Genomic DNA, 16,076 nt, shown 5'->3' on the forward strand with positions numbered 1-16,076 from the left:
CTCTGGCCCATGTGAGCCAGTAAGGCCTCCGCTTTCCTGTGCCCACCCAAGCTCAGTCGCTGCCAGGGCAGAATCAGCCTTGCCATGCCCTTGAGACTGTGTGCAAGAAGGCACACAAGCAGACACACAAACAGGAGATGCACCCCAGCCAGCAATGCTTAGCAGGAGTGGCCAGCACTTCAAGATTCAAAGGTACAGTGTGCAATTAAAATTACTAAGCCAATAATAACATCAGTAGGCATTGAGATACCTGTTTTCCCTCTTTATTACAGGTGTAGTATTTCAATCAAAGTACTGACTGTACAATGATTTATTAAAGTTTTGTCCTATGCTTATTCATCTTCTAAGTCTCTACCCTGTACCGCCTCTCTGACTATGCCTTGGGATGCTCTGCCTTGTTATCCTAAGGGTCAAGTGCTGAAAGGATGTAATTGGTGGTCAGTTTTGATTTCAACAGTAAGATAAGCCCTAGGTCAACAGAAGTAAAAGACACTCATTGTCACAATTTGAGTGCAGTAAACCCTGATTTTGTCTGGCACTCTTAACAAAATTCCCTCGACTGGTGGCAAGAAGAGACAAATCCATAGAACCCAGTTTCAAAGAACTCTGGTAGGTGAAATATAAGTTCTGCTTTCTTACACACAATCTGCACATACAAAAATGACAGATGGGAAGAAGCAGACCTTTAAACAATGCTTCTAGATAAACTGAAACAGATGTGTTGGAAACAGATGTGATGGACATCTAAAGGTAGTGAAATCATAACCAATGTTTGTGATGGACCAGAAGCAAGAGACACACTCCCTCATGGACAATGGGAGGAGACTGTAGAAAGCTCAGAAGTGTCTATGGAAGAGTGTCTGTCCCTCCCATGTACCTATCAAGTGAGACCAGATCTCATGTCAATTTCCTTGCACCCTTCGACAACTGGTTTCACCAATGATCAATTTCTGTGCACATAAGTTCCACTTTATACGTGCAAATGTGGAAATACTGTCCAATGTTGCACTCAGAATGAAAACTGAAGGAACACAGCTTTCACCCTCACAGCCTCTTTGTTGATGCATATCAAAAACAGGTTAATGTGTTGGCTCTGGAAATAAAGAGGAATTCATCGCTGTGCTTTGGTCCTTCTAGAGCATGGGTACTCAAAGTACGGCCCGGGGGCCGCATGCGGCCCCCTTGACCTTTACATGCGGCCCCCTGGGCAACAGGAGTACAGGGTTGTTCACTCGATTCAGCTCTAACTATATAAAGATCATAAATAGAGAGGCAATCATTGAGTTTAATGTTAACTGGTGTTAAGGAAAGGATGTAACCAGGGAGTCCTCAGCTTCACTTTAGAAGCACGTTCATTTTTAAAGACATCTTGCAGCAAAAGTGTAAAAATATAACAGTCACTTCAAAATTCAAAAAGTGTGTTAAGTTAACATGCAGTCCATTTCACCTAAGTATAATTTATTGTATCAGTGCAATGAGAAGTATTCATTTAAATATGATAGATTTCAAACATTCATTTTGAAACATTCATTTTTACCCCTACCTTGACAAATACGCCAATAGGAAATTAAACAAGCAAGTCAGTTGTTATGTGCACTTTTTGAGTGGCCTGGGTTCCTATTATACATGAACAACATTATAGTTTATTAAATTAAACACAGGAGCAACTTTGTACGGTGCAGACCCTGATTTCGATGAACTCATATGTGATAATATAGAAAAAGGAGGGGAAGTGAAATTAAGCAATTGCCTAGGTTCACACAAGTGGGAAAATTGGGGAAGCCAACATTAATCCAAGGTTTTCTAGTTTCATATTGCTCAATTTAACCACTAAATGGATATCCTTCGCTTCGCCTACTGATATTTAACTGCCAATACTCCCAACCCTCTCGCCCAACCTCCATTCCGCTGGCATCGATGCGGCCCTCGGGCACATCACAGACCAAATATTTTGGCCCCTGGGAAAAGGTTTGTGAGTACCCATGTTCTAGAGTGATGAAGCTCCAGGGTAATTGAGTAAAACTATTTAAGTGTCTCAAGCAGTCAAGCGGCTAACATTTGATTTCGACACAAGGTTAGAATTATGTAATTTTGCAAATTACACTCTTCTGGCATGTCATAGCCTTTAATGCAATCATTTGTAAATCTGTAACCTATTACTTGGGCTGCAGCATGATGCAAATGAATTCCAAGGCATGTGCATTGACTTTCCTCCATTCATGCTTGGCAGACCTCGCTCTAATGTTACATCTGTGTCAGTCCGCTTTCTCCTTCCTCAAAAGGGATTTCTCTAAATATTTTGGAACAAGATTAAGTTGAGATCTCTTCAAGAAAATGTTGGGTAAGGGCCCAGCCAGTGTTGTATGTCAGAATCTTGGGGGGTGTATATTTTCTGTTATTAAGTCCAGCTGGGAGCTATTTTTGAAAACGATATTTAGGACACAGTATTTCTGGCAGACAATATTTTTGCTAAAATATTCTGATGCAACCCCCCAGCCAAACCCTATTTGGAGGATACAGATTCCACCCTTCAGGGTTCATTCTTCCAACATTGGGTAAACTCAAATCATTTGGATGGGTAATGTTGGTGGGACTTATTTGCAGAGCTCACTGATACCCAACTGTATGTCCTAGTGCTACAATGATGTAACATACATGTTCAGAACTTTTGAACCCAATGCTTAATTTGTGCAGGTGGGTACAAGAGCCGGTAACCAGCACTTATATTTGGGCATCAAAACTTATTTTCCATCATCAGACTGAGATGCAGATGAAAAGAGAAAGGCAGAAAAGGAGCAAGAAGAAGGAAGAAAAGGGTGGGAAAACAGTGACAAAGGGGGAATGCTGGGATGAAAAAGAGCCTGCAATTTCCCTGCTTTACATTTTCATTTTTTAATCAATCCGATACATCATGTCTCTGGCTGGGCCCACAAGTGGAGCTGGAGAGTTTGACCTGGCTAAGCTGGAGGGATAAACAGTAAACCAGCTGAAGGGCTTTTGCAAGGGAATGGGGGTACCTACCCATGGAGCCTCCAGCAAGGAGGAGTACCAAAAGGCGTTGAGGGCCAGAAAGAAGCCCTCTCACAAGAGCATGATGAGGTGGGGGAGCAAGTGGATGGCTCTCCTGAGGAGCTGCCAACAGCAGTGGGGGATGACACCCCTGGATTTGTGCCCCCTGCGAAGCTAGGGAGCAGTGTCTTAAGTCACAGACTGACTGCAGAGGAAAGGAGAGAGGAGAGATAATTCAGGCTGCAGTTGGCAAAATTACAAATGGAGGGAGAGGAGAGGAAGGCTGAGAGAGCCTTGGCAGAAAATAAATTGCTTCTCTTCTGGCTCATGAACTGAGTCTAAAAGAGCTGGCGGTCTGAGTCCAGCAATGATGGTGGTAGCATGCGTTCAGTACCTGATGGAGACAAGAAGGGTCATATACCCTAAGATTTGGTGCCCAGGTATGTAGTGGGAGATGACATTGACAAGTGGTTTTCTGCTTATGAAGTTACACTGAGGGCACATGGGGTTCCTGAAGAGCACTGGGCGGTGGGTCTGTGGAAACATGTGCCCACACTTGGGAGGGACACACTTCTGACATTAGAGGTGTGGGACCAGAACAAGTACACTCCCATGAAAACCATTTTGATTGCCAAATTTGGACAGACCCCTGAGAAGTATCACCAAAGATTCAGGGACAGTAGCAAGCTCCCCAATCAAACCTGTGTAGACTTCATTGATTACTCCTGTAAGCACTGAATGACTGGGTGCGGGCAGCAAAGTAAATGACTATGTTGGGTTGTACAATTTAATCCTAAGAGAGCATTTGTTTCACAGAGTTGTGCCAGCACCCAGTTGACAGTAAGTTGACTGGTCCCAGGAAGTTTTCTGAGGAGGCGGACCTCTGGGCTAGCACCAGAGTGTCCAAAAATGTATCTGGGGGGCACTCACAAAGGTGATCAGGGTTCCCAACAGAAAAAAGAGGGGGGCAAAAAATTTAAAAATAAGGAGTTCTCTAAAGGCCCCCAAAATAATTCCCAAGGGAATTGTGGTAACCAGTCCCAGTCTGATCCTAAGAAGAAAGGGTTCTTTGATCACAAGGCAGGGAGGTTGGTTCCCCAATGTGCAGAGTGCTCCAAGTATGGGCACACTAAGGGCAACTCCAAATGTCCGAAGAGGGCACAGCCCCACAGTGGTGGTCAGACACCTGGGTTGGCTAGTATAGTGCTCGGGGAGGAGGTAGTTCCAGATAGCTTTGGGGAACAGACAGAGGTGACCCTAGTGTCCCGGGGGATGCAGATATGCTGCCAAACACCCACATGCCGGCCAATACGTCTCAGTACAGGCAGTGGGTCACATTATTGGGCAGCGGGTGGAGGCTCTGCGTGACACAGGTGCCGCAATGACCACTGTCAAGGGTCAGCTGGTGTCAGCAGAGCAGGTCCGACCGCACGTATTCCACCAAGTCATAATCGCTGACAATCGTCAGCTACAGGTGGCTCTGGTTCCCTTTGAGTGGGGGGGTCTCTGGTACTCTGAAAGTAGCTGTGAGTCCTGCCATGCCTGTGGATTGTCTGTTAGGCAATGACCTAGATCACACTACCTGGAAGGAGGTAGAGCTCAGGTCTCACTTGATGAGATGGGTCTGTGTGACCACGCGGTCCACGGCTGCGGAGGAGGGAAGTCAAGGGTGTCTGAGGTCTGGAATAATGGCCCAGGCAGCCTCCAAGGAGAGGGGCAGGGGGCGCTGGAAACCAGCCCCCGAAGTTTCCATGGTGGAGGTTGATGGGGTCCCAGAAGAGGAGGCCCTTGAGCCAACAGGGGAAGAGATTGCCACTGTAAATGACCGCCCTGGGCTTACTGATTGGCAAGTTGAGGGTGGGCCCACCAGAGAGGAATTCTGCAAAGCGCAGAAGGAGTGTCCGATTCTTGATTTTTGTCATTTTGACCTTATTTTATTCAGATAAATATTATCTATTTTTCTAAACCTGTCTGGTGTATTTTTTGTGGTGTTTTCACTGTGTTACTGTATGATTTATTGCACAAATACTTTACACATTGCCTTCTAAGTTAAACCTACCTGCTCTGTGCCAAGCGACCAGAGGGTGAGCACAGGATAGTTTGGATTGTTTTGTGACTTACCCTGACTAGAATTGTTGGCCATACTTGGACAAAGGTGTATACCTCTGCCAACTAGATATCCCACTTGTAACAGTTCCTATGTAAGTTTATTGTCTCAATGTCTTTGCCTCACTGTATCTGTGGCTGCGTCCCAGTGGAATTTAGGAGTTCCAGTATCTGTATCGATACACCTATGTGGCTGTGTGAATGTACCTATATCAGTTCACTTATGTTAATGTCCCATTGTCAGTACCTTTGTTAAACGCCCATCTTCACAGCACTCATGTTCAACTGTTGGGGACCCAGTGTCTGTGCCCCGATTCAGGAGGGAGACTACCGATTTCAAGGCTAGTCTCCTGTATCCCCAATCCTGCATGCAGAAACTCGATTCGAATGGCCAAATCATGATCTGCTGTAAACAAGGCAAAGGTGAAATGTCGATGCCTGTCATCCAGGCTCCCATCCCCCCCTCTATAAATGACCTCTGAGATTAAAGTTTAACGTTTTGTCCTTTATCACTGGAGGGGGAGATTAGAACATATGACAGGCCTCGACATTTAATTTTTGGCACCTTTACATAGCGCATAGAAAAAAACAGAGTTTAGACCTCTGTTTTTTGTTTGCCAGAGTTTAGAACTCTTGTTTGTGTTTGTGCTGTTATGAAACTGTCGAAAATGAAATGTTGGTTGTCTTTCACCATACATACCAATAGGGCCCAATCAGGCAGATTGCCTCTGCTCCAATATAAGTCAATGGGGAAACACATTCTCCTGACTGTTGCCTGCTCTATATTGTTGGCATGTATGATTAGTGTGTGTGTGTCAGTTCCCCACTGTTTCCCTGGATCAGTGTTCCACCATCAGTGTAAGTGCACCCCCCCCCCACCTTCCTCTGTCCCAGTGTAAGTTCCCAGGTGTCAGTGTCCCTCCAAAACTGCCCTGTGGCAGTGACACAGCGTTACTGCTTGTGGCTTTGCAGTGTCAATGTGCCTGTGTCAGGACTGGTGAGTCTCTTTCAGTGTCTCCTGTACCCAGGGCCAGCTTTAGGGCAGTGTGACGGGTGCAGATGCACTGGGCGCTGACCTGGAGGGGGCACTGACCTCGGGATGGGGTAGGGCTGTGGTGAGCTATAACTTACCAGTTAAAAGCAGCTATTACAGACTTCCTTGCATCCAGCTTTCAGGCAGCATTTCAAATGTCACAATAAGTCTTGTGATAGTGTTCCTGCTAGAGGGAGAAGATTGGAGTTTTGCCTAGTGGGAAGATTTGACTCGCCATAAAGTAGCACAGAGAGTTTATATGCCTGCTGCAAAGAACAGATCTGTATTTTATGTGGACAGGGTCGGACTGGGAACCCAAAGCAGCCATGGCGATTTTATTCGACCAGTCCCCGGCGGATGGGAGGTGTAAGAGTGAAGCACTGCTGCTTTTGTTACGGAGGCTGATATTGCAGCATCGCTGCAAAACCGACCCCAGTAACAAAATCAGCCCCCATCCTTCCAGCCTCCTGGGGAAACACCCGATGCCCGCTACGGCCAGTCCGGACCTGTATGTGGATAGCTGGGTGGATTACTAAAACCAGCCTTTACCTGCGCTTTCAAACAACTGAAATGTATGTGAGAAAGGGGCTATGGAGGGATGAGGGGCACTTTTGCCGAGTGGTAGTGAGGGAAACCGAAGAGGTGATCCTGGGGGGGTTTGCACCGGGCGCCATCAGCGCTAAGGCCGGCCCTGCCTGTGCTGTTGTCCTACTGTCCGTGTCAATGTCCTAGTGACATCACATCTGCACCTACACCTGTGTGTATGTTCCCATGGTCGAGCCTATATGAAACAGAATTATCACATGCCTTATCGTGCCCTAAACTTGCACTCTGAGGAAGTGAGAGAGGATTTCATTAATAATAAATACATGTTTAATGGGGTTGAAGGCTCCCTTGAGGCATACATATTTAATTTACTGAGAATCGATCAAACAAGTTCTTGTGGCTCAGATGTAGTTTGTACCTGTCACTAGAGGCCTAAACAGACTGACGAAAGACTGTTGTTTAGAAGCATGAATTAAATATGTGTTTTCATACTTTAAATATGGTACTGAAATAATTGTTGAAATATGGTGCTGTGACTTGGTTGGCCTTTCAGTATGTTTTTTTTTCAAACCCCGTTGGTGATTTAAGTGAAATGCTATGGAGTTGTCATTGTGTTGTTCTGTGTGACCACATGTGTCAGTTGGCAACAAGAATAGCAGTGCTGCCCCCACAGCCAGCGGCGTAGCTATCAATTGTGCAGCAGGTGCAGTGGCACCTGGGCCAAGGGCTGTGTGAGACCTCTTTTGCTCCATTATAGATGTTTTCACTTCTCAACTGGTAGCTTGTGGGCCCATTTTCCATGATTGCATTCACTCCCCTGGCACCCTTGCTACGCCACTGACTTACACCGCCTCAATAACGACTCTGCCCACCAAAGGCGCTTGAAATAGTCTTTAAATAACCTTGCAGCATCCTAGGAAGCTTCCACCCATGAGTAGGGAGTAGACATGAACCTAAGTGTGTCTACTATTACCATAAGTACATTTTTGTGTCGAACAAATGCAGGCAGATTTGACAGATTAGAGGATACTGTCACGTAGTCCTCCCAGTGGACCCATACCTACATAAGCCCAAAGTTTGGCCATTAAAGTGCACGAACAAAGTGGCAGGAAGTAGGGAACTGAAGAACAAATATGTCAGTGAGCAGGTGACAACCCAACCTTCAAACCAATTAGCTATGTTGAGCAATCATCAACAGCAGACCTAAGCACCAACAACTGAATTTCTTATAAAGGCAGAGCAAAAACAGAGTCTAAACCTAGTGCCCTGTAACAAACGTATCGCGTGCTACTGCCTGCCTGAGCACTGCCGCCCAACAGTGTCCAAATGCTGTAAATTCTTTAAAAATGCATAGACTGGGAGAACTGAGGCCCATATTTATACTTTTTGACGCAAAGCAGCGCTGGCTTGCGTCAAAAAATGTACCGCCGGCTAACGCCATTCCTACGCACCATGCGGGCGCCATATTTAAGGATTGACGTTAGCCGGCGCTGCGGGCTGGTCAGAGTAAAAAAAACTGACTCAAACCAGGCAGCGCCGGCATAGGGGAAAATGGGATTTGTGCGTCAAAAAATGGTTCTAGTCAGGTTTGAGTCAAAAATCATGCCTCAAACCGGACTTGCGCCATTTTTTGGCGCACAACCCCCATTGAAATTACTCCTGTCTTAGCAAAGACAGGAGTCATGCCCCCTTGCCCAATGGCCATGCCCAGGGGACTTCTGTCCCCTGGGCATTGCCAATGGGCACAGTGGAATGTAGGGGGGCCCAAATTAGAAAAAAAAAATAATAATAATACTTACCTGAACTTACCTGTACTTACCTGGGATGGGTCCCCCCATCCATGGGTGTCCTCCAGGGGTGGGCGAGGGTGGCAGGGGGTGTCCCTGGGGGCAGGGGAGGGCATCTGTGGACTGCTTGCATGGTCAGAGACCATGGAAGTGAGCCCACAGTTCCCTTAGCGCTGGCCCTTACCCAGGCATTAAAAAACGGTGCACATCAGGCTGTATGCTGTTTTTTAAGGCCCGTCTCCTCCTGTGCGTCAAAATGATGCAGGAGTATAAATAAGGCGCACAGGGCTTAAAGTCATTTTTTGGGCAGGAACGCCTACCTTGCATGTCATTAACGCAAGGCAGTTTCCTGCATCCCAAAAATGACGCACACAGAGGAATTTTGACATCCGCGGGTCGGGCGTCATAGTATAAATATGGTGCACGTTTTGCGCCGAATGTGCTGCAAAATTGTTGACGCACATTCGGCGCAAATGGAGTAGAAATATGCCCCTGAGTATAATTCCAGAGTAGGAAGGTTCAGCAACAAATGTGGCAGCTGCAATAATGATCTTACAATTAATACATAAGAAACAAACTGGGTCATCCTTGCAATATGCACATGTCATAACACATCAGCATACAGGAAGTAGAAGAAATATCCATCTGACATGCACATTAACTGGGCCATAGACATCACACAGACCATGCTCCTCTCAGTTGAGTTGTATTAGTTGAAGTTAGATGTACAAGTAGCAGAGGCAGGTACGCACACTGGTCTGATACACAAACACCAGTCACTGAAATGAAATGTAAATTTATATACTGCGGCTTATCATCTGTGAGAGTCTCGAGGCGCGGTCCGTGGGCATGGGGAGGTTAAGTGATTTGCTCAGAATGACAAGATATTGCGCCAAGGCTCAAACCTGGGTCGCCAGCTCCCGAGGCGGTCGCTCTGGAAGTCTAAGGCGGATGAGGGAAGGTTGCCCGGTGCTCCTGTTCACCACTGTTCCTCATCATAGTCAAGGGTGTAGCTTGGTTAGTAAGATTGCTGGGATGTGAGCTTCAGATGTCCCAATTATGTACAGTTACCATACATTATACCACAGGCAGGGCACATAAAGGGTCTTAAGGGGCTTTGGAAAAGGGGAGGAATGTGGACTGGTAGGGGTAATAAGTGAGAGAAATTACAATAGTTTGTAAAACAACCAACATTTTTGAAGGATTTCAAGACTGAGTGATGGAAAGAGTGTTGTGTGTTTTTGTCAGTGTGAATGTAACAATTCCTGGTGAAATCACACAGACACCTCACCAAACCTGACTGGATGCACCTGTACCCAACCTTTTATCAAAAAATACATGTATTAGGGGGGTGTAACATCCCAAACGCCCCCCGAAGCCAGTGGCATAACATAAGCCCCCAGCTCCCATGGTGCCAGGGAGGGGGGGGGGGGCACAAGCTCCATTGGGACCCCTCAGCAAAATTGGTAGGTGGTGGACCGGGGGTGGGGGGCTCCATGTACTTTGCAGGAGGGCCCCCTCAAGTTTCATTACACCACTGCCTGAAGCTGCACCCCTGATCATAATTTTCATTAATGTTTGAATGTGGGGGGCTAGAGGTCTGCAGAAAGCACTTTGCGTCAAAAAAGTATACTACGGAGAAGAGCAGCTACAGCATCTGACCATCTATTACTGGGTCACTGCTTGGAGTATCCACAGGTCCATGATACTCAGGTATGCAGATGCTGTGGGTGTGTAAACCTTTTATGGGACTCCTTTGGGGCAGCTTGTATGGGAGAGATGTTAAGGAAAGCCGTGGGCGGTACAAGGAGGCTATTAAACGACTGCTCCTGCTACAGCAGGGTCACCACATTTTCTGTAATGAGAGGTATGGTCAATGAAAATCACACCGAGCTACTAATATTATTTGTGTGATAATAGTGACCACATCAGACAAGGTTACATTAGTGGCACCATATGCAAGCTTAAGAGCAGCCTGATCCCCTCATTGCAGGGCCACCATCAGTAATGTGAAAAAAGCCTATATCAATGTAGAATGCCTCTACATGGATGACACATGACAGCCACAGCTGCAATTGCAGCAGCAATGTTGTTGCAGCCATATCTGCAATGCCTCTGGTACTAAAGTAATATTAGTAATACGTCTTCCCAGTACTGCATGATTTATCACTCAAATATCACCTTTAATTATTTTGGGGAAATTCAAAAAAAAAATTCCAAACATCAGTTTATGAGTTCTGGAAATACATTTTCACAAATTTCAATTTTGGGATACCTGTATTAATTCACCCAAACCAAAGCTCCTAATTTAGCAGCCTGGGATGCACCCACCAGAGCCGTGCAGAGGCTATGAGGACCTCACAGGCTCCTGATGGGAGAAGCCTGGTTTAGAGAGATGGGCAGCAAGGAACAGGAGCTGGTGGGCGAGTGAGCTAAGATGGAAGCCGGGAAGAGGCACTGCACGGGTCACACAGCCATGCTCCGCCTTGCCTCATCCTGTCCCTTTCATTCCCTACTACATGTGTATGGAATCCACCTCTAAGGTTATCTCTGACCTGCCTCTTCTATTTTATTTCCACTTCCACTCTACCCTTCCATCCCAAGATACTAGCTTCCAGTTTCAGTCGGCTGGTGGCTGGAACAATGCGCCCCAGTGTTTGCCCTCATACAGCGAGGGATAGCCCTGGGGTTAGATAGTGCCAGGACAGTTTATTCTCCATCAATGCATGATGATTTCAGGGGCAGAAGTACCAGTCCCACAGCGGCTCATGGGCACTTGGAGGGGGTGAGTAGGCTGGTGCAGAGTGTGGTTGAGTTAGATTACCATTCCTGGCTTCACGAGAGAAGCAGCTCTGGTTTCCAAGGTAACCAGGCAGTGCAGAGGATGAAGGATGCTTTCTAAGTGCCTAAGAAGTTGTCCCTCTGCTTCTGCACCGACAAGAGTACACTCAGGGTGAGGGCTAGCATAGAGGACCCCCTAGGTCTCTTGTAATCCAGTGTTGGGAGTGCACACACCCTTTGTGAGCCTCACTATAACCAGCCTAGTAATATTAACTGTCAGGGCAACAGAAGAGAGCACACTTTCTTAGTGGCCAATTTATTGCTATCTCAATGTGGTCAAAATCACCCATTGTTAGAAGTAAGCAACTGATTAATTGTCTAATATTTGCAAGAAAGGTGCACAATATACCTCGTTATGGTGTTTTAACAATTTCTGCAGTGAAAATCTATTTTACCCTCTCAGTGGCACCATACAGATACGCCCATAACTACCTGAGGTGGAACTCATAAGGGAGGACCAAGGATCATCACATGAAAACTGATGTAATTTCCTCCCAGGATTCTTCAGCTCACTTGCATACAAGAGCTTGCATTTCTGATGGAGACTTGCGCAGTGACCTCAAGGAGGAAACTTAAACCCTAGAATTCTGCTCCTTCTGCTGCAGGGATGAGGTTACATGCCTACTTCTTCAACGGGGACGGGGTCAATATGAGGGATCACAGAGTGACAGGGATATAGGAGCAATCAGAGATTGACGTAGATGGGAACCAATAGGAGCTGTTGTGTAGCCATTTTTAAGTATAGCTCCATGCACGTTAGTTTGACATACTAGGCCGCTGTGCACTTTGCCCTAGATCTATTTTATTCAGCTTCGCACTGTTATTTTACAATAACCAGTTTTTACAGTTTTGTTTTAGTTTCTTCTATCGCACTGTTTAGCTTAGTTCAGCACTGTGTTCTCAAACAATGCATTCTTGATCGCCCTGTGCTTCAGTCAAGGGTACAGTCTGGTACATTGCTGGTAAACGTGGTAGAAGTTTAGTCTCCAACATTTGTAGAAAATACACATCCTTACGTAGGGACATTTTCTTAGAACATCTGCTGTGTTAGTTAAACACTTCCTAGTCCTAGTACACGTCAAGAGGGAGATTCCAGCCAGGGAACCACAACTGTATGCTGAATGCCCGTTGCAGATGCTGATCCCGATCACAGGCCTTTGCTCAGGTATGAGGGTTGATGTCCTCCCGGGGAAACCTGAAAGGCAGGCTTAGAGCTTAGGATGCTGTGCTCAAAATATAACTTAGAGAGAGAATAGCCCATAGACCTTAGAGGCACTATGATCGCCTTATTCTTGTGTTTCACTCTCATCGTTACTATTTTAATATTACTGTGTTGTGTAGTTCTGGTTATTGCAGCTCGCGCTTTGCCATCCAAAATGCAGTTGTTTTATTAAACCAATCTTTAAAACTTATACTGCCTTTATTGTCATTTATATATGAGACCGCACTGTGTGTGAGAGAACCGGTTGTGACCTGAGTGACCACGACTTCCCTGAGAAGTATTAAGATGTCATGCGCTCGGCTGCCCAATTGTCTCTTCCCTTTGGTAGAGACGAGGCACTGCTAGTTAGCTGGAGCAAAACCCGGATTTAGAGTGACAAGCGTCATCCACCGTGGGTCAGACTCAGTCCCCCACATTGTGGACGATCTTGCTGCTCAAAATCCAGTGGTCTCATTAGGATAATGAGAGCCTACGCGACAGAGCAATGAGAGAGTGAACTGGAAGTGGGTCAGAGTGATCAGGGAGTGGCGTAAGTGGACGTCTCTAAGGACAATCCAACACTGATGGGAACAGAGATCCCAGCAAATAGGGAGAATGTGTCCTAACAAACAACTACAAGTCAAGGTTACGGTCAGAAGCAGAAGACACCTCTGGAGATGACTTCCTAGGCAGGCTTGAAAGAAGAGAAATGGTGCCCAGTAGCAGGTGGCATCTTCAGACCGATTATAATTGTTGGCAGCAGTGTTTTCAATAGCTCAATCGATGGTTTTGTGACCACGTACAAGGCACATTTCATATGTAGGAACTCAGTCTGAATTCACTGAAGGTCACAGTTGTTTTACAGATGGTGTAAGGATGCCGTCATGAAGTGCAGTGTTGCTGTAGTTGTACTAAGTGGGAAGGGTACCCCCAAACTTGGGTCTTGTGCTCACTATGCGACCGGATTCAAGCTAGCCTGGCTGATGAGGGGGTGATTCCCCAAAACCAGTCACAGGATGCTTGTTTCTGGTCCAGGGAGCAGCTAGCCTGGCAGTTTGGGCTGGACTGTTCCCATGGAGAGCAGGGTCAAGCATGATTTGCATATGGCTGGACCCAAACTGGAATGGGGTGGTGAGCAACAAAACAATGGATTAAACCCAGATCTGTGACTAGGGATGAATGTTTGGCATGGTTCAGCATTACGTCCATAATCTTTTTGTGCAGCTGTGATGAAGTGTGGAGGCACAGCAAAAGAAGAAAGGCCAGGTGGGCAAGGGAAGGAGGTGTAAGACCCAAGTAGGGTGGGTTGATTTGTTTAGATCGTCCAGGGGGTTATAAGGCTAATTGTGTTAGTGTGAGTGTGATAGACAGTGTGGATGAGGAAGTGATATTATGAGTTCTCCCTTGCTTCAACAATAAAGCAACCTTTTGTAAAAGTGCTCCTGTGACAGCCTTAGGTGCCTGACCCAAAGCATCTGCTTCAAGATCAGTGCAATGTTTGCTTTCATTGGTCCTAGTCAGGCCATAGGTGGTCAGTAAGGCTGGGGGGGCTGAGGTTCAGATTTTCTAAGAAACACGCTGGCATTATAATGTTAAAGTTCATTATATGGCAGCAGGGTGCATGAGAGGGGCTTAAGGGGCAGGTAAAAGGAGTGCGTATTGGTAGGAGTATTAAGTGCGAAAAACACAATAGTTTGTCAAATAATCAAAATTTTTAGAACTTTCAAACAGAGATGAGACAGGGTGTGTGTTTTTTTCAGTGTGTGTGTGTATGCAAAACCCCCAGGTGAAGTCCAACAGACACTTCACATCACCAGACTGAAAGCACCTGTACCCAACTATTCATCACAAAATACATTTATAAGGATGGTTATAACACCTCAAACACCCTGAAGCTACGTCCCTGGTCGGAGTGTAGGCAAAAGTGGCTCAGACTTTAATCCTTATGAGTTCCACAAAATCAGAGAGAATTTTGTTAGAATGTCAATGATTGGAATACATTTTAGTCATTTCACTCAGCCCATTTTAAGGCTAAACCAAAACCAGAGAACACTGTGCAAGGTGTAATATTGCACATGCATTTATTTCTGTTTGCTGGTCAAGTATTGAAAAGCGTACAAGTCTCTGAATTCACAAATGGGATTTACGCATTTTCGGTGGGATGACCCCCACGAAGCTTGGCTATAAATTTATTATGAATATCAATTTTAGGAAGCTGTCTGCTTTCTCAGGATGACTGCAGCTTAACAGGGGACGATGGGGGGGAAGTGTGATCCCATTGAGGGAACCCAGTGACCTACCAACTCAGTGCTAGAAGTACATCTGTGCAGTTGTGACGTGTGCCTTTGTGAATTAAGATGTGGCTCAAAGTGTCATTTTAAGATTTTTTTTTTTTTGGGGGGGCGGCAGGAAAGACATAATTGGGTGGCCCCGTACAGAACACATTTGAAAGTTAGTTATTTATGTTTTCTGCTAATTCAAGTCACATGATGCTGATCAGTACTAAACTATAGCTTACACTTGAAGTGGTTCACACAAAAACATTTGAAATAGGACTTGCCGGGGATCCCAAAAAAAACTTAAAATGACACTTGGTAGAGACAGAGGCAGCAGCGGAGGCAGGCAGAGAGGGATGGGGTTGGGTGCAGTTTAGGAGGGCTTGGAAGGTGGGGCCCCCGCACAATAGTCCACTTTGCTCATGCCTTAAAACGCCCCTGCCCCTAACATTCCTTGTGCCCCCCAACACACGGCATGCTGTAATGTAGGGACACAAACTTACAGTCAGGCTTTTAACCCACCCACAGTGGCATATCACCAACTTTATTTTCCACAGCAGCTCAATGTGCAACACCCACCCACACACTCATTAGGTGGTGTAGTTCAGAATCATGCGGTGAACAGGCTGACCAGTTCAAAGGGAATCCCAGGGCAAGGGCTTTAATGTGGAAAAGACTGGGCCAGGAGGAGAGACAGAGTGGTAAACGAAATGAGTAAAACCAGCAAACAGAAAGCGAAGACGGACTGTGCAGTGCCTACAAGGGGTGGTTTGGAATACAGGGGGCGAAAGGTCAGTTTTTATGGTGCCACGGATGAGTGCTGACTGGGGGTATATCTGGGAAGCTGAGGGGTTGCAGACACGAGAGCAGATTGCCGGGGCGGTGATAACAGCCGCGTTGACGTTTTAATGGACCAGGAAGAGCGCGGGTGGGGCACAGAGGCGGGATAGCGCCTGGAGAACGGCTGCTTCTAAAGACGCGCTGATTAGATGAGCTTTCTGCAGCAGTGACGGCGGGGTGGACTGTGTGAAGTTTAGGTGAGTGATAGTCACTCCAGATGAGGGAAGAGGGGGCTGACACCATTCTTTTAATGGAAGAGAGAGTGCTTCTAACAAGAAAAACCCAAAATGCTGGAGTCGCGCGCAGGCACCTGTGATGGATTCAACCCAGAGGCCAGACTGAATGAGAGAGACGCATTAGTGGCCCATCCTTTCATTGGCTGCCAGAGCTGGACGGGAAGGGAGGCGTCTGTAACATGGTTTAACGAGAAGCCAGCC

The sequence above is a fragment of the Pleurodeles waltl genome, chromosome 1_2 (genome assembly GCF_031143425.1).
Source record: "Pleurodeles waltl isolate 20211129_DDA chromosome 1_2, aPleWal1.hap1.20221129, whole genome shotgun sequence".
Classification (NCBI taxonomy): domain Eukaryota; kingdom Metazoa; phylum Chordata; class Amphibia; order Caudata; family Salamandridae; genus Pleurodeles; species Pleurodeles waltl.